The sequence below is a fragment of the Nyctereutes procyonoides genome, unplaced genomic scaffold (assembly GCF_905146905.1).
Source record: "Nyctereutes procyonoides isolate TBG_1078 unplaced genomic scaffold, NYPRO_anot_genome, whole genome shotgun sequence".
Taxonomy (NCBI): domain Eukaryota; kingdom Metazoa; phylum Chordata; class Mammalia; order Carnivora; family Canidae; genus Nyctereutes; species Nyctereutes procyonoides.
The window spans coordinates 33,858,809-33,882,045 of record NW_026575030.1 but is presented as its reverse complement, the minus strand read 5'-3'; positions in this window follow the sequence as shown (position 1 = coordinate 33,882,045).

Genomic DNA, 23,237 nt, shown 5'->3' with positions numbered 1-23,237 from the left:
AGTCACCTGGACTAACTTCCTAACAAGAAGTAAAACAATTGTTCCTTTGCAGCCCCAGTTTAGCTTTCATTTCTAAACCATCTTTTAGTTGTAGAAGACATGAGCTAAGTAGGAGATAGTTTGAGGCCCTTTCCTATTCTAAAATTTTAGAAATACCCAATTATTTTATAACGATATGACAATGTAGAAGGATAACTGTGATTTGGAAGTGTCACAATTCTTATGCTATCTCTGCCTAAATTGATGATTGCAGAAGTCCCTCTCAGTCCTAAAATTTGATGATTCAGTATTAATCAGGAGCACCAGAAAATCTCTGTATTTGTTGTACTGTGTGTGTGAATAAAAGTGTTTGCTTAAGCTCCGGTTATGAAAGATATTCGTTACATTTTTAATAGGACAATTATCCAGGATTCAAACACTGTCAAGACTTTACAACTTTCCAGACCTATTCAGTTCATCCTTTAAACTCTAAATAAATTGAGGCACCTGGGTGGCTCAATTGGTTAAGTTTCTGCCTTTGGTTCAGGTCATAATCCCAGGTTCTTGGGATCTAGCCCAATCCAGGATACCTGCTCAGCCCCTCTGCCCCTCCCTACCACATGTGCTCTCTCTTTTGCTCTACTCTCTCTCTAATAAATAAAATCTTTTAAAGAATAAAAAATAAACTCTAAATAAATTTCTTAAACTTATCTAAATATTTTATCCCTGCAGTATTGATCAATGTTTCTTATCTAGATCTTTCTTGTTTAATAGTCACTAATGATCTGCTATCATTTTATATATTGGCCCAATAAAGGGTTAATGTTCCTTCTTTTCTTTTTTTTTTTTTTCTTTATTTAAGAATGTCTTGTATGTCTTTGGGATCAAGATACCAGAAGACCAGAGAGTAAAAGTCCTCACCATCTTCCATCCTTAATGGAAGAATTGGCCAAGACAGTTAAATACAAGAACCAAATAAATTTTTAATACATTTCCATATGAACAGTCAATCTTAACAGCTAGTTCTTGGTAATTTTGTAGTTCATTCAGTCCAAAACACTGAATTTTCTCTTTATTTCTTTACAGGTGCTTTTAACACTTATGGAGACTTTAGAGAATATGGAGGAGCTATTTTCCTTCCTGTGTATCCGATGGAACTAAGAAAAATACATACAGTGACCTATCCTATTCAATCTTTGTATCAGTGACTAAGGTGAATATGCAAAAGGTACATCCAGTCTATAGGTGATAATCAAGAAGGGCAAGTTGGGTTGTCTAAAGATAGATTTTTTTTAATTTTTTTTTAGTTTGAGAGAGAGAGAACACAAACAGGGGGAGAGGGGGAGAGAGAAGCAGACTCCCCACTGGGCAGGGATCTCAATAGGACCGCAGGATCATGACCAGAGCCGAAGGCAGATGCTTAACCTACTGAGCCACCCAGGTGCCCCGGGAAAGTTAGTTCTTATGATGAAAGGCAGAATTAAATTCAGGATTTTAATAAGCTGGAACAGCATACAAACACCAATAAAAAGACAGGTAAGAGATATCCTTTATTTGTTTATTCATCTACCAGATATTTATAGAGTACACCTTCATATTATGTTCTATGGGTCAGGAGTAGGGAAATACAAAGATGACATGCTTCCAATCCCAAGAAATTATCATCATGGGATGTTTGTGCCACACCTCCCATTTTATAGATAAAGGATGTGAGAACTAGAAAGTTCATGTGATTTGTACAACCTAAGACAAGTCAATGAAAGTTCCTAAACCAAATCTAGATCAAGGGAAACTTCCCACCATTCCACATAGCTAGGTAAGAAAAGACAGATAGAAATACTCCAAAAGGAGTAATAAGAACTGGTCTCCTCCACCTCATCTGCTCTTTTCCCCCATACCTGTGGAATGAGATACGATTAGGTTGACTGTCTGGCACACAAAGAAAAATGGCCCGAGCAGCACTGGCATAAGATTGCTGGGGCAGTGTTCATTGGGAAAAATTCACGAAGGCAGGAATTGCCCATTTTTTTCCTGGGGTAGTAGACAGAGCCCTTGACTAGGGAACATTAAATGCATGATTATGGATGTGTCAGTCTCTCCCTGATGTGATCAAGAGCTACAATACAATAGCAATATAATGACAGAGGCTCCCTGGTTGTTAGTCATGGTTAGCCTGTCTTCAACTCCCACACTGAAGTACAGAAAGTTGTCCTATTACACTTTCCAACTAGATACCTCTAAGACTATTCAAATTAATACCCCTTTCCATTCTGCCTGAGATAAACATGAACTATTCTCGGCAGTAGTTATTTAACCAGTCCTAACTGTCCTCCAGTGTCAAGCTTAGTGAGGCTTTCACTAGCCACACAACTTACAGGTCCAAATGGTAGATTTGGTAGATGCCTAAAGGCCTCTTCTTAATTTGGAGAAGGAAGGAAGAACTGAGTAAGAGGTTAATTTGACTGATCTTCTGAAAGCTAGTCTCATAAAAAGAGTTGATCTCTTGCAAAGCTCCTTGGAAACTGTCTACATCCAATGATTAAGGCAGTTAATCATGATCAACTGCAATGCCTGGACCCCAGACCCTGAACAAGTCAGGGGAAGGGCTAAACTACATCCAATCTAAAAGTCACAGAAGTGGTTGAAAATAGCTGTAGCCAATGTGCTGCCATAGCACATAGCTTTGGTATCCCAGCTCTGGTCACACTAGACGAGTTGGCACTTCGCTAATCATGCAGCTTACAAGTCCACAATCGTAGGGGTCTGTGGTCCCTCTTATGGAACCTGATGGAGAGCCCTGACAGATTTTTGTGCACTGCCCTAAAAACAATGGGTGTGGGAGGAGTGCAGCCCACACATCTGCAATTGATCCTGTACCAGTGAATTTTCCAGAACACTGCTCTTGCAGGCCTTCTGTGAGTGCTGTTTTGCAATTCATCTTTCTTTGTACAACAGAGACATTACAATTTATCACTGAAACAAGAACATTGTAAGAGTGAAAGAGAGCATTGTTATTATTTACACCTGGACAACACTACTGTATCTGGAATTCCAGACTTCTAGAGGAAAAAAAAAATCAATGTATGAAAGGCCTGAAATGCTGGAAATCACATGAACACACTGAACATAGTTAGTATGAAGGGAAACCTGATAGTTTGAGGCCATGTATGTGTATCTGTGTGAATTGGAGACCAATGGAGGGCAACATTAACTTACTCAAAGGGTCATCATATGGCAGAGTGAAAGGCTTATTCTCTCCTGCTCCAAAAAGCAGATTTGTAATCAAGAAGTAGATTCAGGTTCGATATAAGAAAGAACTTCTCATCAGAGCTGTTCAACAACATTAGAGTTTGCTTTGCTAGAGTACTCTCCTCATATTCTGGAAGCATTCAAGCTGACAAAGGATGGATACAGCAAGTATATACAGTGAGTATATAGTTTCTCGCTATGTATACAGCTTCTCTTTATATAAATGTGTGTGTATATAAATTATATACATATCTCCTAAGAGTCTTGGAAGATTATGATTTACAAATGGCTATTATCATGAAAAAAAATACAATTTCTTGTTGGTTTTGTAACACCAAGAATCTCATTCATTAATAAGTAGTCTACACTCAAACCAAGGCAGAGAGATAACCTAATGCAAGAAAGGAAACAGAAATTTTCCAGTGTGTGACTGGTCATCCAAGAGAGGCCATGGAAGATAATACAATTCCATGCCTGATTTGCATGTGTGAAGGGAAATCATAACAATATATTGTTACCAAGGATGTAATTAACTTGGTATTACCTGAAAAATATGAAAGTTCAGAATTTCATTCAAAATCTCTATTTACTTATATGAAATTAAAAGACTAAAGCACTAATTGAACAATGGTGAAGTTTTATTAGCTCCTGAATCCTTTGGCTAAATGGCATAAGTGTGCATATTAATTCTTTTGAAATAGGATTGAACTTTAGGTAACTTATGGAGGTGGTAAAATTTGTCTTCAAATAAACTGCACTCCCTTATTCTCCACTGTCTCATCCTTAGGGCAACCCTTTTTCATGGTAAAACTTCCTACCTGCTATTTGCTACCTCTTCCCTTTTCTCTTTCATTCTCAATGAAGCATCAAATCCCAATCACGCTTCCTACAACTAAAAAGGGGACCTCTATCATGTACCAACTATTTTATATACATTTGAGATACCTTAATTCAGTGTGATAAAACCGTAATCATGGAATGCCAGGAATCAGTCTTATCCACTAAGAATTATTTGGAGGTGCATTCTTGACTCCTGAATTTTTAGTAAATAGGAAGCTACCAATTCTTATTCAGTCTTGTCCTACATTTCTCTGCTCTAGCAATACCAAAGTAAGATTGGTATGGTCTTTAGCTATGAATAATTATAGCTTTTAATCTTCACAACAACAATATAAATTATATGTTATTATCACAGCACTAAAGATAACAAAATTTAGATGCAAAAGGTTAACAAATTTGTTTAAAATTATATGAGAATGTGGTGTGGTCAGAACTAGGTGTGCCAAATTCCCAAGCCTGGGCTCTCAACCTGCAGGCAGTGTTCCACATTAGCATGCTGAAACTAACTCTACAAGTATTTCACATGTGCATGCTGAGAAAATGCATAGAAAGGAGAAAGTACACTTTATTTATAACTTGTCCAATGTCTCATATCTTGTTTTCTTCCATTGATACTTATGCCCGTGGCAAATTTAATCAGAACTTACCCAAATATTTCAGCACCAATTAGAGACTATTAAGCTGCTCTCAAGCTTCAATGCCTTCTCCTTCCTACCTCCCCCCAACCCAGAAATATATGAGTTTAACATCTCATTCTTTTTGATTAAATTCTTTTAGGTAAAAGTGATTTCTTCCTCCTAGAAACTGAAACTTATGATTTCCTTCCTTCCACTGGTCACTTTAACAGAAGTTTGGGTGATTTAACAGGAGAACAGAGTCAATTATCTCCATATTAACTCAGAAGGAAGGGTAGTTGAAATGGAAAATTTCTAACTGATCACCATAGAACATCTAACCAAATTGTACAGTCAACTAGGCACTAAATGGTCCTCCATTTTATGTCTTGTTAACGAAGATAAATTGGAGAGATGGTCAGATAGAAGACAAGAAAGTGATTCAAAGACAGCTGCCCATGGTGGAGGAGGGAGACCTTCTGGTCAGTCTCACAGTCAACCTCCAGTCTACCCCACTGTAACAACTGGTAGTAAGATTCATCATGGGTAAGTATAATATTGTGTCCTCTGTCAGACAAGTTTCAGAGAAACACACCTATGCTGAGCATGAAAGGTGGGAAATTTGCAACCACTACAGAAAGAAATTGGGCAAATGGTTGGAACCTTGGCTAGTTCAGTTGGGAGATGAGATGGGGAAACACGCAATGCTTAAAAAAGGATGGCAACAGCTGATCTGTGTATGGCCTGTGATCTAACATGACAATCTTATATCTAGATAAATGTTTGCTGTCATCTCTGCTGCCTCAGAAGACTCCCTCAGTCCTACATTGAAATCACAAGTATTTAAAAACTATTATCTTGGTGATGCAGCAGTGGAGTACTCCAGAATAATGTGTTCCATTATAAAAATTGCCTTGTAAGAGTAAAGACTAAGTCAGAGAAAGGACATAAATCCTGAGGTTCCAAATGGAAATCATTGTGGCTGTGTGGTGGTTAAGGGGTCTTCAAAGCTGACTTTGAAGGTGTTGCTTATGATGACCTTGCTACTTGAGACTGGATTTTGATTGGATCATAAACACTAGAAGTTCATTTAGTTGAGCTATGTGCACCTGCTGCAACACTCAAAATGGAAAGTAAATATGACCTGTTTACCGAAGCCGTCATCCTCTCCCTACCAGACCCCTCCCTGGTCCTTTCTCCTCTAATTTAACCTCAACAGTTTTTAAAGAAAAAGCCAGTTAGGAATGGATCCAGTCTCCCTGTCCCCAAGGAGCACCAAACACCATATGCACCTGCCCAAGTATTCTGAGAAATTACGGAGAGAGAAAGACTCAAACTTCTAAGGCTCTGTTGAATATAGGAGGACAAGTCACCATTTTACACCATCCCAAGAGGGGAGGAAATGCCCTGTTCAGTCCATGGGATTTGAGCAACATTCACAGTGAAGAAGGGAAGCTAACCTGACCTTGTAGGTGCAACCACTACAAGTATGGGACATACTGCCATGGTGGTTTATACTGTTGAGTGTATAATTGGTCTTGATTTTTGACATGCCTGTATTGTGAATGCTTATAAGCACCAGAAGGGGTTCTCCCATTCAGGAACTCCTGCATGGAGAGAAATGCTGGAGAGACAGGTAAGCTACTCTCTCACCCACATTTCCTCCCAGGCAGTCCAACAGAAACAGAACACATCCCCAAGAGAAGGAGAAATTACAGTCCTGTAAGGACTTCAAAGCAGCAGCCCTTCATGCATAATGGAAAAGGACAACAGGGATGGGGAGGTTTACAGTGGGTTCGTCATTGGTGAATTCAGTAGCTGCTCTCCTAGCCCTGGCTGTCATGGACATTGTGACTAGAACTGAATCTGCTGCATAGACTGATGGCACCTGGTATGTTGCCTTGGACGTTGCCAGTGGTGTCCAAAGCTTTCACTCTATAGTTGATGTCCTGTTGGCTACCAAAACAAAAGCCTCAGTCTAAATGTTCCTGACTGCATTGCTAGATTCCCTCCATCAGTAGGGGTAGCTCATAAACCCCAACGAAATTCAAGGACTTATTCACCAAGTAAACTTTCTCAGGACTGTGTGGACAGATTCTCAACATTCAATCTCTCTGGCAGTCAAGGAAAACTGTTGTCTCTCTGTCTCTCCTCTCCCCCCACCAAAGAAGGCTCTGCACTTTAAACTTTGGAGACAGTGCTACGTCACTTGGTCTGTTCTATCTGCCAATCTGCAAACAAGTATCCTTTGAATGGGGAGCAACCAATATGCTGAACTGGAGTCTGTACATCATAGTGGGAGCCATTCTCTACTTTGGGGGCCCCTAAATCATACTGATTTCTTTGAGCAACATTTCTCTGTGACTGATGATTTTGCTGATTGGAGCCTTTGGCAAAAGGCATTTTTGAAACTGTGAAAGACTATCTTGTTAGCTTGCAAGTGGAGTAAAAATTTAGGCCCTTCTTATGACCCCCAGTTGATCCTGAATCCTCTTATTAGATGTTTGTAAAAATATACACTATACTGACTTCTGGTTTTCCAGAAAACATTGCTTTTTTGGGCAGAACATTCTAGTACACATTTTTTTTTTCAAAGCAACATTAACACAATCATTCCATTTAAATAAAGCTACCAACTCCAGTCTCCTCTGGTAGAAATAAAAGTTTACGTGTCAGAATAAATTGAGAAAGATGCAGAAATGGGCATTGAGAATAGGCAAACATTTCATCTTATTCTATTTTTTTAAAAAGCATTACTGAAGATAAATGATTAAATATGTTATAGAAATTACCATTTTAATTTAAATGCAGACTAGAGAACTTAGTATATGAAGAGAGAACTCTGGGGGCTTACAATCCTTAAAAACATCAGAATTTAAAGCTATTAGTTTTCATATTATCTTTTTGAGCCATGTATTAAGTTCCTAACTGAAAATCAAAATACATTAATAAAAAAAAACCCAAGATATCAAATCCCTTCACTTAGTGAATAAATACAGATGATGGAGCTGAGAATACACTAAGTTATTTCTCCAATTCTACATGAAATAGTGACAATGACCCAGATGAAGTTCGATTTTATTTTCAAACAGTAAAACTCACTTTTTTTGATGTACAGTTCTGTGATATTTTAACATGTATAAATTGTTTAACCATGACCACAGAGAGGATGCAGAGTAGTGCCAGTACCCCAAGGAGCTCCCTTGGACTGTCTCTTATGTACTGACCCTCCTCACTCCTAAGCCCCAGCAAACATTCGTATGTATGTATGTATGTATTTATTGCAAAGGGGAAGGACATTTCCAGAATGTTGTATTAATGAAATCATATAGTATATGAACTTTTGAGGTCTTTGACTCAGCATAACTCTCAGGAAATTCATCCAAGTTCTAGTGTGTATCAGCTTATTCCTATTGGTAAATAAGATTCCATACTTAGATTACCATGGTGTGTTTGTGCAGTCACTCACTGAAGGATATTTCTGGTGCTTTCAGTTCTGGGTGATCATTAGTAACGCTGCCATAAACATTTACCCACAGGTTTTCACATGAACATAAACTTTCCTTTTTTGAATATATATACCTAGAAGTAGGATTGCCAGGTCATAGAGTATGTGTATGCCTAACTAGGAGAAAGTGCCAAACTCTTTCCCAGAGGAGCTGGACCATTTTGCACTCCTACCAGCAGTGAATGAGTGCTCCTGTGCTCAGCATCCTCATCAGTACTGGGTTTCATCAGTAGTTTCCATTTTAGTCAAGATAATAGGTGTAAACACTATCTCATGGTGGTTTTAATTTTCATTTCCCTAGTGACCAATGATGCAAAATATAGTCTCATATGCTTATTTGCCATCTATATATCTTTTTTAGTAAAGTACATCTTTAAATCTTTTGCTCATTTTAAAAATTGGGTTATTTTCTTTTTTTTTTTTTAATTTCAAGAGTTCTTTGTATATTCTGATATAACCCTTTGTCTGGTATGTGATCTGCAAATGTTTTTTTCCCAGTCTGTGAGTTGTCTTTATATTCTCTCTCTCTCTCTCCCCCGTCCTTCTATTCTCTTAATAATGTCCTGTGTTGAACAAAAGTTTTTGCTTTTGATAAAATCCAATTTATCAGTTATTCTTTATGGATTGTGCATTTGGGATTGTATCTAAGAACTCTTTTGTAACTGAGGGTGAGGAAGATTTTCCCCTATAATATATGGAAGTGTTGAATTATTATATTGTACACCTGAAACTAATAGAATACTGTATGTTAACTATAGTGGAATTAAAATTTTAAAAATAATTTTTTAAAAAGAGATTTTCCCGTTTTTTCCTCTGTTTATAGTTTCACCTTTTCATTTATATCTCTGATGTATTTTGAGTGAATTTCTGTTTATAGAGCAAAGTGCAGAAGAAGGTTAGTTGTTTGCATGTGAGTTTCTGGTGTTCTAGACCATTTGTTGAAAAGACTGTCCTTTATCCATAGAATTGTCATTGTGCCTTTGTTGAAATTCAACCACTTCTTTATGGGTCTATTTCTGGATTTTCCCTTCTGTTTCAAAGTTCTGTGTATCTATCCTTCCACCATTACCAAACTACTCTACTATACTTCTATAATACATCTTAAAATTCAATAGTGTGTTTCTTCATATGTTCTTTAAAAAAATCAGCTATTCGAATTTCTATACCTTTCCACATTCATTTTATGACCATCTTGTTATCAACAAAACAAATCCTACTGAGATATTGATTGGGATTACATCTATAAATAATAATGGAGACAACTGACATTTTAACTGCCGAGTCTTCCAATCCATGAATACGTTTTTTTGCCATTAATATCAGCAGCATTTAATAGTTTTCAGCGTGCAGATCCTGCACCTATTTTGCTATATTTATTCCAAATATTTAATTTTGGAACAACCATAAATACTACTAATTTTTTAAAATCTCAATTTCCAACTGTTCATTGATAATATAAAAAACATAATTGAGTTTTGTTTATTGCTCTTCTAGCCCATGACCTTGCTAAGCTCAATTATTAGTTCTAGAAAATTTTTTAAATGGATTCCTTGAAATCATCTACATAGACAATATATCATCTACAAGTAAAAACTGTTTTATTTTATCCTGTCCAATCATTTGGGAAGAAAACAAAAGGAAAATGCCTTTTGTTTCATTTTCTAGACATATTGCATTTGTGAGAGTTCTAGTACAATATTAAGTAAAAGTGGTAAGACTAAATATCCTTGTCTAGTTTCTGATGTCAGGGAGAAAACAATCAGCCTTTCACCATTAAGTATGATGTTAGCTATAGGGTTTTCATAAATGCCCTTTATCCGGTTGCTGATGTTCCCTTTTATTCCAAGTGTGCTGTGAGCTTTTATCACAGGTTGGATGTAGAACTTTGTCAAATGCTTTTTCTGAACTTATTGATATGATCATCTGTTCTTTGTCACTAAGTCTGTTAATGTGATTATATATATTAACTGATTTTAGACTGTGAAGCCAGCACTGGTGGAATGATCTGTCATTTCTAATTATTTGAGTTTCCCAAGATAAACCTCACATGGTTGTGATTTATTATTCTTTTTATATGTTGCTGGATTTTACTTGCTAATATTTTTTGATTTTTCTATGTTTAAGAGGAATATTGATCTGTAGTTTTCATTTTTCATGTTGTCTTTGTCTGGTTTTACTGTCAGAGTAATGCTAGTTCTGTAAAATGAGTTGGAAAATGTTCTCCTTTTCTAACTCAATGAGAAATTTGAAGAGTTGATGTTATTTCCTCCTTAGATATTTAGTAAAGTTCACCAGTGAAACCACCTGGGCTTGGAAATATTTTTTAATGCTGTTTAACTATAAAACAGGTTGTTTTTTTTTTTTTTAACAGGTAAAGGATGACTCAAGTTACAACTATTCTTTTCTTTCTAAGATTTTTTATTTATTTATTCATAAGAGACACACAGAGAAAGGCAGAGACACAGCAGAGGGAGACTGCTCCCTAAGGAATCAGGAGAGAGTTAAAATCATTGGTGAGTTGGGAGAAACATAGGACATGTACAGCTCAGCCATATCTATTTCCCCCTCCTCTCACCCAGAGAGAGACTATGTTCTCAATTCCTCTAATTCATATGATAAAATTAGTGGCAAAGGCCCTATCTTTATGGGGCAGGTGAGCAATGGTGCAGTACCCACTATGACTCATTTCACTAACTCTGGAATTCAGTATTGAGAAACCTGCTTACAGACATAAGCCACATTTCTCAATTTCAGCAAATCATATTGGATAGTTTGGTCTCTATATGATTAACTCATTCATCCTATTAGTTTAGTATCCTGGTGAGAAAAAGAGAGGGGTAAATTGCCTGGACTTCTTAAAGATGTCAACATACAGTAATAAACAAAAGTTAATTAATTCACTGAAACACTACCATTTCAATAACAGGGTATTCCAATTATTATATGACTATAGGGCATGTTCCCTAATACCTTGTTGTGAAAGAGCCTAATTCATTTTTTTATCCCCAGTCTTAGCACATTACCAAGTAGCGTGAACACATAGTAAGTGCTTAGTAAATGTCTACCAAATAAACAAATAAATGATTCAGGAAATAAAAGAATTCCAATATGTGTAATGTTAGACGTACCATTCATAAGAACAATCTTATTTTTTTAAGATTTTATTTATTTATTCATGAGAGACACAGAGAGAGAGAGAGGGGCAGAGACACAGGAAGAGGGAGAAGCAGGCTCCATAAGGAGCCTGATGTGGGACTCGATCCCGGGACTCCAGGATCACGCCTTGGGCTGAAGCAGGCGCTAAACCGCTGAGCCATCCAGAGATCCCCCAAAACAATCTTTTGTTTAATGGTGGTGATTCCATCTCAGATAGTTCCTGCTTCTTCAGTAGATGTAAGATATCTTGGAATATCTAGTATGTACTTTACCCCAATTAAAACAGTTGCCGGGATCCCTGGGTGGCGCAGCGGTTTGGCGCCTGCCTTTGGCCCAGGGCGCGATCCTGGAGACCCGGGATCGAATCCCACATCGGGCTCCCGGTGCATGGAGCCTGCTTCTCCCTCTGCCTGTGTCTCTGCCTCTCTCTCTCTCTGTGACTATCATAAATAAATAAAAATTAAAAAAAAATCCCCTTTAAAAAAAAAAACAGTTGCCAATTCATTTAATCCACATAAGACTCCTTTGAAATATATACTATTATTATCCACATTTTACAAACAAGAAAAGTGCTAAGCAATGAGAATCAGTGACTTGGCAGTGATCAGAAAGCCAGCAAATAACAAACCAGTGATTCAAACTGAGAGCTTGACTGCGAAGTCAGTACCTATTTCAAATATACCAGACAGTCTCCCAAGGTAGACCTTACATAGCTCTTGCCAATCCCTTGTTCATGTGTGGCCTAGTCCTAGGTTTATAGTCAATGTCTGCCTCCCTTCCATCCTCCAGCATATGCACACCTGGAGACCTGGCCTGGCTACATCAACTACATCATCCCTCCCCTCGGTTCCACCATGAGGGCTACACAAGCACAGCCAGCACCTTCTTCCACATACTATTAGTCCTCATCTCAAAAGACTGGCCTACCTTCCTCCCACCATCACCAGCCCTGCTGCAAGCCTATTAATAGGACTTTTAAAAGTCCTTTGTATCTTCAAGTCTGAAGATACAAGGGCTGATATGCAATAAAGAAGTTATGGAACTTTGGGGCACCTGGGTGGCTCAGGAGTTTAAACTCCTGCCTTCCAATCAGGTCATGATCTCTGGGTCCTGGGATTGAGCCTCGCATCAGGGTTCCTGCTCAGTGGGGAAACTGCCTCTCTCTCTGTTCCTTTGCCCCCTCCCCCTTGCTCTCTCTCAATGAATAAATAAAAAATCTTTAAAAAAAAAGAAGTTATGGCACTTTAGATACTTTAAATATAATGCCTTTCATTTTTTCAATACGATTTCTCTTGACTTAAATATCTGTATCCTTGAAATTGAAATTTTTTTGTCATTACAGAAGCCGTTTCTTTTCCTCTGCCTCTGTAAAAAAAAATAAAAAATAAAATAAAATGAAGCCATTAATAGAATTCCCAATCCTAATAATTTGGTTATTTCATATTTTAAAAATGAATGTATAATCTAAATCAATTTGAAATATTTTCTACAGCAAATATGCAAAAAATAAAATAGGAAACAATCCAGAAACAAAATGGGTTTTAAATTATTTCATGTGGATCATAGACTCTGACATTTTAAAAAAAGATTTTATATATTTATTTGAAAGAGAGAGAGCACACAAGTGCGGGGAGGGGCAGAGAGAGAGGGACAAGCAGACTCTCCACAGAGCATGAAGCCCAGAGTCAGGCTCTACCACAGGACCCTGAGATCATGACCTGAGCTAAAGTCAGACACTTAATTAACTGACTGAGCCACCCAGGCACCCTGAGCTCTGACATTTTTAAAGGTATAAATGTTTTACCATTCAAGTGCCATGGTCTCCAATCATAGTGTATGTATGTTATCTGCTCCAATTGTTCTCAGACTTTGGTGCATATAAGAGTCATATCTGGGGAATGAGGCAAAGAATGATGTTAAAAATCCTGGTTCCTGAGGCCTAGCCTCAAGCACCTTTGAGGATGGAGCCCAGTTAAAAATACTTTCAAGGAGCTTCTCCAATTATTCTGATGCCCACAAAGTTGGAGAAACACTGCTATATATTTGACTTTCAGGACTGAAAGATACAAGAATAGTCTGCAGACACTAAAAAAAAAAATTCATATAGTCTTGATAACATCTCTATTCCAACATTAAACACTCAATTCATATTGACCCTTCTGCTAATATCTTCATTAATTTTCCACTACTTAAATATGTCTTTGAAGAAAAGGCTAGTGTGAGTTCCCCAATATAAAAACGTGGTTTTTTTTCCCCCCCACAAAATAGCAAATAGAAGTGCAATTAAGCCTCAAGGAAGAGTCTGGTCCTATCTGATAAATGTACTACTTCATTTTTAAATTTTATTTATTTATTTATTTATTTATTTATTTATTTATTTATTTACTCTGTGATTTACAACCTTTCTTGTCAATTTATTTTCTGGGTGTGTGGGTGTTATTACATATGTATTTGAATACACAGGCATTTAATAAGATTGGCAGCTAGACAATTAAGTTTTTCTTACTATGTAGCCTCTTGGCATTTTACATATCATCTGCTAAACTTCAACCAGCAGGCAACAACAACAAAAAATTATGTTGAAATCACTGGAGAAATACTAAAATGTGTTGTGCGTATTTGCTTCAAAAACATCTTTAATAGCTCTGTTAATACTTGTCAATCACCATGTGTTCTTGATCTTTTTGGTTATTTAAACATAATTTCTAGTTCCTTGTTGAAGTCTTTTTCTAATACCTTTAGCATCTTCTACATAACTGCACATTTTTCATATTAAAATCAAAATTGCTTTCCATTTGATTTGTCTTCATCTCCCTTCAGTTGCTAAAGTTACTACTGCAATTCACAAAATATTCAAATCCCAAACTTTCCTGTCATTTGTTGAATCAAAACACTCACCTGAATGCTTTTGGGGTAATTTTATTGTATGTTTATTTCTGCAAGACAAACCATTTCAGAATGCCTAACAATAAATTACCACCTGTCTGAAGAAGTCTTGCTGTTTGAAGGGTTCTTCTAAGCTTAACTCCTTAAAGCAAAATGTAACCAGTTTATTTAACATTTTCTTCAGAAAGAAGAACATACACAATGCAAAACTAACCTGCTTATAAGGTATATGTCATATTAGTAACTCAAGACACATTACAATGAATTTTATGAAAGCAATGGCAGTCATTCAAAACTGGAAAAGGAACTAAGGATATAAAGAAAATTAAACTTGAAGAAGGGAGACAGAGCACCGAGCTTCAGAATGATGCCTTTTAAAACATGCTTCCAAGCACAGTATTAAGTGCAATCAATCAGATCCGGGTCATAGGTTGAAGAACATGTGGAACTCACAGAAAAGGTCCAATCCTCAGCCCCATGGATGGTCATCACTACAGGGAGATGACATAAAAACTACAAATTTATTTTCAAATTCTGCTTAGTGTCAAGAAGCATAATCCTAGCTGCAAAAGCAGTCGAGTGATTTCTATGCTCCAGTTGCATGAGAAGAACTCAAACTGAGGTGCTGTGATCAGGGCCATGCCTTTAATCCTGCAGTCTAGTCTCAGCAAGTTATCAGATACTAACCAGTGAATGGCAAGAAGGCTTACATGACATAGATGGTCCTGTCATTGACCGTGCTCCAAGGGTCCTGCCTCAAGTCCCCTACATAAAGGAGCCCACGGCTCCATTCATGAAGTGCCCAGGGAAAGAGACAAAAATTTTGCTTTCATTTCATGCCCTCAATTCTTCACTTTTAGTATATTGCATTCTAGTCAAACTACCCGAGTCCCTATCCTTAACAACAGTGGTCAGACATAAGGTACACATAGTTGTCACAAATGCATCATGCATGCAGTTGTCACAAATGCACCTGAATCTTCAACAGAAGGCCAAATAATTAAACAAAAGAAAATTACTGACACAGATGGGATCAGTTAAAATAATATAATTGTGGAAAAATGAATGACAGGGTACTTCTCAGAGGCTAGTAAAAGACCAACCACTATTAGGCTCTCCTTTGCCAGGGCAGATTCTATTGGCCTGATTAACATTCCAGAAGGAAAAGAACTGCCACGTTCAATCCTAACAGGGCTTTGATAGTCTCCTTTGGATGGAGGGAAGCGAGCTGATGATAAATATATTTTGAAAAAGAAATGTATTGCTCATGATCTCTCTTTCGCATTCCAAACCCTAGTCAGAGAAAGGCTATGGCTTTGGGGGAAGCTCTATCACTTGTGTCCTATTGCTTCATCATACAAATCAACAGCAGTTCAGTTGTGAATAGAACAGATGTGGGCCGAGACTATGAAGTCACCTGGACCAGCTGGTATAGATTTTAGCAAATGGATTTTTTCTGGGTTTCCATGCAAAGTCCTAAAATAGATAATTTTTAAAACTATTTAAATGCCTCTCCTCTGGCAGAGAGGTCAAAGTTGCTGGCCTTTGATTTGTTGAATACCCTTCTCAGCTGAACTCTAATCTGTCCTGAAGGAAAACTGCAGTCATTATTTATTCTTTACCTGTGAGAGCTAAAGAAATATTTACTAACAAAGAATGTTACCTACTTCAGGTATAGATTTTCCTACGATTTCCCTGTCTACTTTCAATTTGCTAGGTAAGATTTTTCTGAGCCTCTAGTCATGATGGAAGATTTTGCTCAGTCACAGAGAGAGAAAAATTAGATTTAGCTATGCACATTCTATACTTTATCAGAGGAGCCATAGCGGAAGGTCTATGATTGTTCACAATATCCCCTTCTAGTAGCATCAACAGGACAATGTGAAGATTCCTTTTGTTTTTAAAAAATTGACACTCAGCCCTTCCTGCTAACTTATGTCAAGCAGCTAATGCCCCATCTATTCCTTTGTCCTATTTATATTTATTCAAAAACAAGTATCATGACACCTCTTACATGTATTTAGAACCATCTCTTCCAAATTTCCACAAAAATATCTCCTCCCCGTTGAATATGCTTCTTCCAGATAATATCTCCTGCATACCAGAATAGCTTTGTCACTTTGGGGAACTTCAGAGGTACCTGAATTGGCATTTCTCTTAATAGGGATTATATTTCTCAAGGCGGTCACAAGATCTCTCACTGCACACACTCCAGTGTGATATTGACACTCCTCCCCAGGGCAGGTGGAGGTCCACACTTCTTCCCTTTGAGTATAGATGGTCCCTGACTACAGCAGAATTGACACTTTGTGCTTTCTGAGACTAGATCGTAAAACCTGGCTTCTATCTGGTCTCTAGGAAACTCACTCTTGGAACACAGCCACCATGCTGTGAATGGATTCTAGTCTATGAAGAGGCCTCATGTGAAAAGGAACTGAGTCCCCTGCCCACAGTATGACGGAGCAACCAGATGACAGTCAGTACTGTCTTGTCAATTATGTGGATGTCTCATCTTGAATGAAACCTTCCATCAAAAATAGAGCTGTCCCAGCCATGCTGCGTGGAATACAGATGAGCCTACCCTCCCAAACCCCAACCAAATTGCAAATCCATAGGCTAAATGAATAACTATCATTGTTTTAGGCTACTAAGCTTTCAGGTAGACTGTTAGGGAGCATTTACCCAGAACGAATAAAGAGGTATAGTAACTTGATATGTTTGCCTGTTTGTCTGTGCCTGTGCAAGTGTGTGCGTATGCATGCACACCTGCACATTTTTTTTATTTTTTTAAAGATTTTATTTATTTATTTATTCATGAGAGACATAGAGAGAGAGAGAGAGAGAGAGAGTGAGAGAGAGTGAGAGAGAGAGAGAGAGAGAGAGGCAGAGACACAGGCAGAGGGAGAAGCAGGCTCTTTGCAGGGATCCTGACATGGGACTTGATCCTGGGTCTCCAGGATCACACCCTGGGCCGAAGGCGGCACTAAACCGCTGAGCCACCCAGGCTGCCCACACCTGCACATTTTAAAGCACAGTACTGAGACTGCTGAAAAGGAGAATACATTACTTCTTAATCACTGAATATAGAAGTTCTGAATCTACCTTTTTAAAATCAGCCAAATGCAGATCCCATGCCCTATCCCATTGGACTGATGAAAAAACTTCATGTTCAGTCCCTCTATGGCCCCCTCTTCCTATTTGCCATGATCTGAGAGAGTTGTGTTCTGTGCCAAAGCACTGCAAAAGCTGTAAGAGGATGAAACAAAATGCTGTTTCTGTGAGTGGTACACTTAATTTTACATATACTGGAATTCTGTTCTTCACTGAACTGTTTACTCATTTACTTGACAGACATTTACTGAGAAGTTGTAAAGTGCTTACTATGCTTGGCACTATGCTAAGCACTGGGGATAAAAGATGAATTAGACTCCTTCACAATTAGATGCTAAGAACATGCCCTATGGTCATGTAATAACGGGGTTCTATATACAGAAATAACCTCTGTCTTACCACACAGAATCTCTTTAAGTATGGTGATTCCATACCTAAATATTCCACTGAGTCATGCTCAGAATATTGAGTGAGGCTGGAAGCTCCAACATTGGGGAGTCAGAGTTCCCAGAAACCTCATACAGTCTTCCCCTTTGAGCCCTTAACAGCCTCTTCCCACACAAAGCAGTATTTCAAAAAAGTATCCTGTCTACCTGATAACAGACGCACATTTGTTGTATTTGCACTTCCCTTGATTCTCACTAAAGCCATAGGAGGTAGGTTAACTATTCTGATTTTTCATATGAGCAAATTGGGGCACCAAAAAAAATGAATTTGTTTGAGGTACGCAGTTATAAGTGATAAAGCCAGGAACTGAACCCAGACACTGTCTGCAGAGGTATTCTCAAATACTGTGCAGAGGCTGTACTACTCTGTTGCCTTCTGAACCACCAAATTCATTATGTTTAACTTTCATGTTCAATTTTTGACTAATGTGGAAGGTGGAACCATAAGTCAGATCATGACTTTCTACATTCTTCATAAAACAAAATACCATGTATTTTCAGGTAAGGGTTCCTTTGTAATTTTTCCTTTAATTTTATCCACTATTTTTACAAAAATATTTTATTTGTAAGCAAGTGGTAAAACAAAACAAAACAAATGGCAATCATTTACCCATATATATATAGTGGAAAGCAGCTAACCAAACAGCATATTCTTATGGGCCATTACTGAATCTGGGTTAATGCCTTTGTGCATCTCTGTTCCTATATTTTTTCCTTTTGGGGTTTGCTATCTTGGCTAATGTTATCCCCTTAGAGAAGACCAAGAATTTGCAATGGCTTCTTCTCAACCGTGAATGAAAGCCAAGTATAAAGTACAAATGTGGAGTTCAATTGGCCCCAGCTTATTTCTTACTAGTCCCCACACATCTAAGCTACTTCATGTCTCCAACATATAACCCAATATTGCACATCTGTACCCTTCTTCATGATGTTGTCCATCAGAATCATCTGTTTTCATGCCTTTCAATGCTGTCCACCATTTTTCTTTGGAGGGGATCTCCCCCTGAAACACTACATGGCCAGCATTCCACAGGCCTTTCTGCTGGTCAGATAAAAGTCCTCTCCCCTCCTTATTCTCTCTCTTGTGATTGTCTCTGTACCATCTCTGCCTTCATTCAGCATCTAACTTTCTAGCTCTCTTCTGTTCATGACACTTCACTTGAACTGCCTATCCTTGGGCACAGGACTCATCCCTAAAGGCTGCAGCATTTCAACCACCTTTCTGTTGGATCTGGTTATCCTTGTGCTCTGGCTCCATCCAGCCTCCAGGACTCCATCCAGTAAAGAAATTTCAACCTGTTTGACTGTGGGATTGGATAGATCTAGACCATATTCTTCCTCCAAGGCCTGACTCAAAATTTACCTGGTCTAAGAAGACATCTCCAATAATGCATCATACAATAATCTTCCCTTTAAAGGCATTCTATTAGTGCTTACTTAACACTACCACTCTTCAGAGCTCACCTGAATACTTTTGATATTATTCAGCAGTCACTATGTGAGTGTTTGACTTATTTTCTCTGAACAGTCTATAAATTATGTTTTATTTTTGTTTACTTTATTCACTTTGAGATCAAATAGCTTCAGTTTAGGCACAGATATTCCATACATGCTTAATGAATGGAACAAAATAATTCCAGATCACAAAACACTGGAATTTAATAACCCTTTATATAGTAAGTCTTGGGGAAATATTCACAGGTAGGAAAGGAAATGGTGAGGAGGGTATTAAGATACAGGGAGGAGATTTTACCCAAAGACATTTTCTCCAAAATTCCAATACATCTGGGAAGTGCTTCAATTATCATGTTCTTAATATTATTGGCACATTAGGATATCTCCTATTATTCAGATGGATTTGAACAAAATAGCCACTATTCTATTACAATCATTGAATAAACTGCCTGTATGATAAAGTTTTCTTAGAAAATGCTAATAACTTATTAAAAAGATGTTGCATTAAACCATGACAACTTAGGACCAGATGAATGTCTGTTCAGCCCCATAAATCAAGAATAAAGGCCCAACTTGTATTAATTTCACAGGTTGTAACAATAAAGGGGCTTTGGCTTGCCAAGTTCTGGGGTAAAATTTTTCTCTAGAGACACTCAAATGGGGAATAAACAAATATTAAATCTTTTTGCTCCACATGATGCCTCCAGAAATAAATTTAGTTCTCTTTGAAATAAAGATTGACATGAGTGGCTTATCCATAAAAAGCACTTAGGGAGTTAATGTTTTATTTTGTTTTCTAAGAAAAACAAGAGGTGGGATGCCTGGGTGGCTCAGTGGTTGAGCATCTGCCTTTGGCTCAGGCCGTGATCTCGGGGTCATAGTATCAAGAGCACATCGGGCTCCCTATGGGGAGCCTGCTTCTCTCTTTGCCTGTGTCTCTGCCTCTCTCTCTTTCTCATGAATAAATAAAATATTTAAAAAAAAAGAATTCTATAAGCATAGCAATGTCAAAAGCTCTCTACTACAAAATAGCCACTAAGCTTTTTCAGAGAAACAACCTCAAGAAATCCTCAAAACCAACTATGAGGTGTTAACATCCTCTTTTTTCAGATGAGGAGACCAAAGATTAATGAGTTTCAATAAACAGCCAAAGTTACACAATAGCAAATGGCAAAACCTGGATTCAGTATTTAAGTTTTTTAAGTCTAGGCTCAGACAGATATTTCCCAACTACTTATTATATAATTACATAACACATTGAATTAGACACAGAACTTTGCTTCATAATTTTAACCTTAAAATGAAACCAAATTTTAAATTAGGAAGAATGGAAGATCTTGAAAAGGGGTTATGGAATGACTGTTTTCTATCTTATTTATTAACTTTTATATATAAATTTTAGCCAGACATTTTTATTGAGTATCATAGACCAAATAGGAGCTTGGGTACGAAATGCTGATTGAAATGTGGATTTTTTTCAGTTTTACAGTCTTTATAATTCTGCTTTCCTCCATGTAAAGAGACAAATATTCAGGGGATAGTTCTCATGATAGTTATTAAAAATGCCAGTCACTGTTTCATCACTCTTTGTGAATAGATCTATTGTCTTGCTCACCAGAAGGGCTACCATTGTAATGATCCAGCACTGTGTATTTTCACAGACATCCTAGAATCAAAATGGTAATTATAAGTAGAAAAGAAGTCAAGTTCACATTGGAAATCATTTGCAATAGAATTTCAGAATTTTGAAATCATTGAAAATTTTGTAACTCACCTAAAAATTATTTTAATCTGTTTTGAGGTTTCCTCTTCACATATGCTATTTAGACCCCTATTAAAATAGCTTTTCTTGGGCCTCTCACCAACTGCAGGATTGACTCTAAACCACAAGGGGGAGAGGGGAGGGAAACAAGGGTGCCAATCAAAGACCTCCTCTAGCACTGGGTACAGGAGGGTAATAACCGCCGTCTGAGATAGTTCATCACAAAGGTTCCACAATGGGAGCAGTGCTGCAGTTCTTTACAGCTAACGGAACACAGCTCAGGAAATCTGCCCCACTCCAATCTTCCACGTACAACAGCTGCCCTCGTGTCTTGAGTTTGAAAAAAACCAAAGAACACTCTTTGACCACACAGTCCAGTGGTTTGAATCTACCAGTTTTGTTGTTTTTTATTTTGTCCTGAAAGAGGCCTTGTCAAATCAGAATGAAAAGAATTTTTTGAAGCGTGAGAAAATTCAAATTTCCTATTTAAAGCCTGGAGTTCATTAGCAGGGGTATACTCACTTATTTCAAGGGTCACTGGGTTACATAGAAGAGCCTGTCTCTCTGCTACCCAGGTCCCAAACCATTCACCTGAAAACAGTTTAGAAACACTCTTAAGTCTATTAGCTTTCTATGGGACCTCATTCATCTTTGCTGTGCTTTGTCTTATGATCCTGTCAAGTCAAGGGCCCTGCTTTGATTATGTGCTATTCCTTTTTCTCTTGATCACTTTTCGGTTAAGTAATTGTCTCGGTTTAATTAGTTGTAATGATTAAAACTTTGTTTATATTACACTGCCATTCTATTTTGTCAATGGCACTTAGGTTAACGATTGTATTATTTATTGCCCAATACAGAAATTTTACCTGGAAGAAATAGTCTTTTTAACGGGACTTTTCTATTGTACATGCGTTAAGGCTAAAATATAAGTTTTGGCAAATATGAGAAACTGCCTATTATTGACATTACAGAGTTAGACTGGAAACAAAGCGATTTTTATAACATTGTAATATGGGGAGGGAGAATGTTATGAGGATGGGTTTCAGAGACTAACAAGCCTGGGTTTGGATTCTGCATCAGGACTTACCAGCACATTTCTGAACTTAAGTGGTCTCATTTGTAAAAGAAAAACACTAATATCAACTCCCTGCAGACTGCTTGAAGATTATAGATGATGGGTATAAAGTACAGTCTTGAATCTAATGTTAGCTATTTACCTTTGCCTTTACCTTTGCCACTAACCAGCTATGCTACCTTGGGAGAGCAGCTTCATTTCTTAAATGATAGATAATTGCTAAATATCTATAAGGACTAGATAATTGCTACTTTTTCTGTTAAAACTCAGCTAATAAGTAAACCCACTATTGGTTCTCTGGCATTCTCCATCAACCAGAGTTTTTTCATGTTAAAATTTTCCAGGTGAGTAAAGGTGGCATCAGTTGGAATTTGAACAGTAGCATGAGGACAAACAGACAAAAATGAAATGTCCAGCTAACACAGGGACATGAACCAGAGTAAAAACAATCACAATTAGAAGATAAAACCACAGGAGAGTGGTTAGATAATCTGTTTACAGAAGTTGTATTATGATTCCCTATCAGGTTTAACAAGTGTTCTTAGAAAAAAATCACTGGAAAAGTGTAATCAGCCTGCTTAATATCAGCTTACTCAACTTGTAGCAACAACCATACCTGCCACCTACCTAGTTCTGCGCGTTCCCATAAAAAAAAAAAAGGGAACTAAATACATTAAATGTGATCTTTATACTCGTTCAGTATTTCCATTTACAATACATTTACGGTATCTGTTTATCTGCCTTGCGGGGAAACAATTTTTTTTAAATGACCCCTAAACTTTATCTCTCATCAATAGTAGTAGGTTCTATTTTTTATTTGTTTTTACTTTGATACAGCTGTACTATTTTTCTAATATATTTTGCAAAAACTTTATTAGCATAAACCATGTTTAATAATTCAAGCTATATAAAGACAGCAACATAGAATTTGAAACTTGAGAATATATACTTTCTTCTTTATAAATGCAGTGGCGGAGACTCAGGCACCCTTTTCCCCTGTTCATGAGTGAGGGGTCAAGATAGATGAGCAAAAGAGTTTTGAAACTAAGTGCTCACACAGATCTTCTCTTATCTGAAGTCTGTAATCTACATTTGGAATAAGTAAACTTTATGTGAAAATCAGCATTGTAGATGGGAGTGGGCATATGGCTAACCA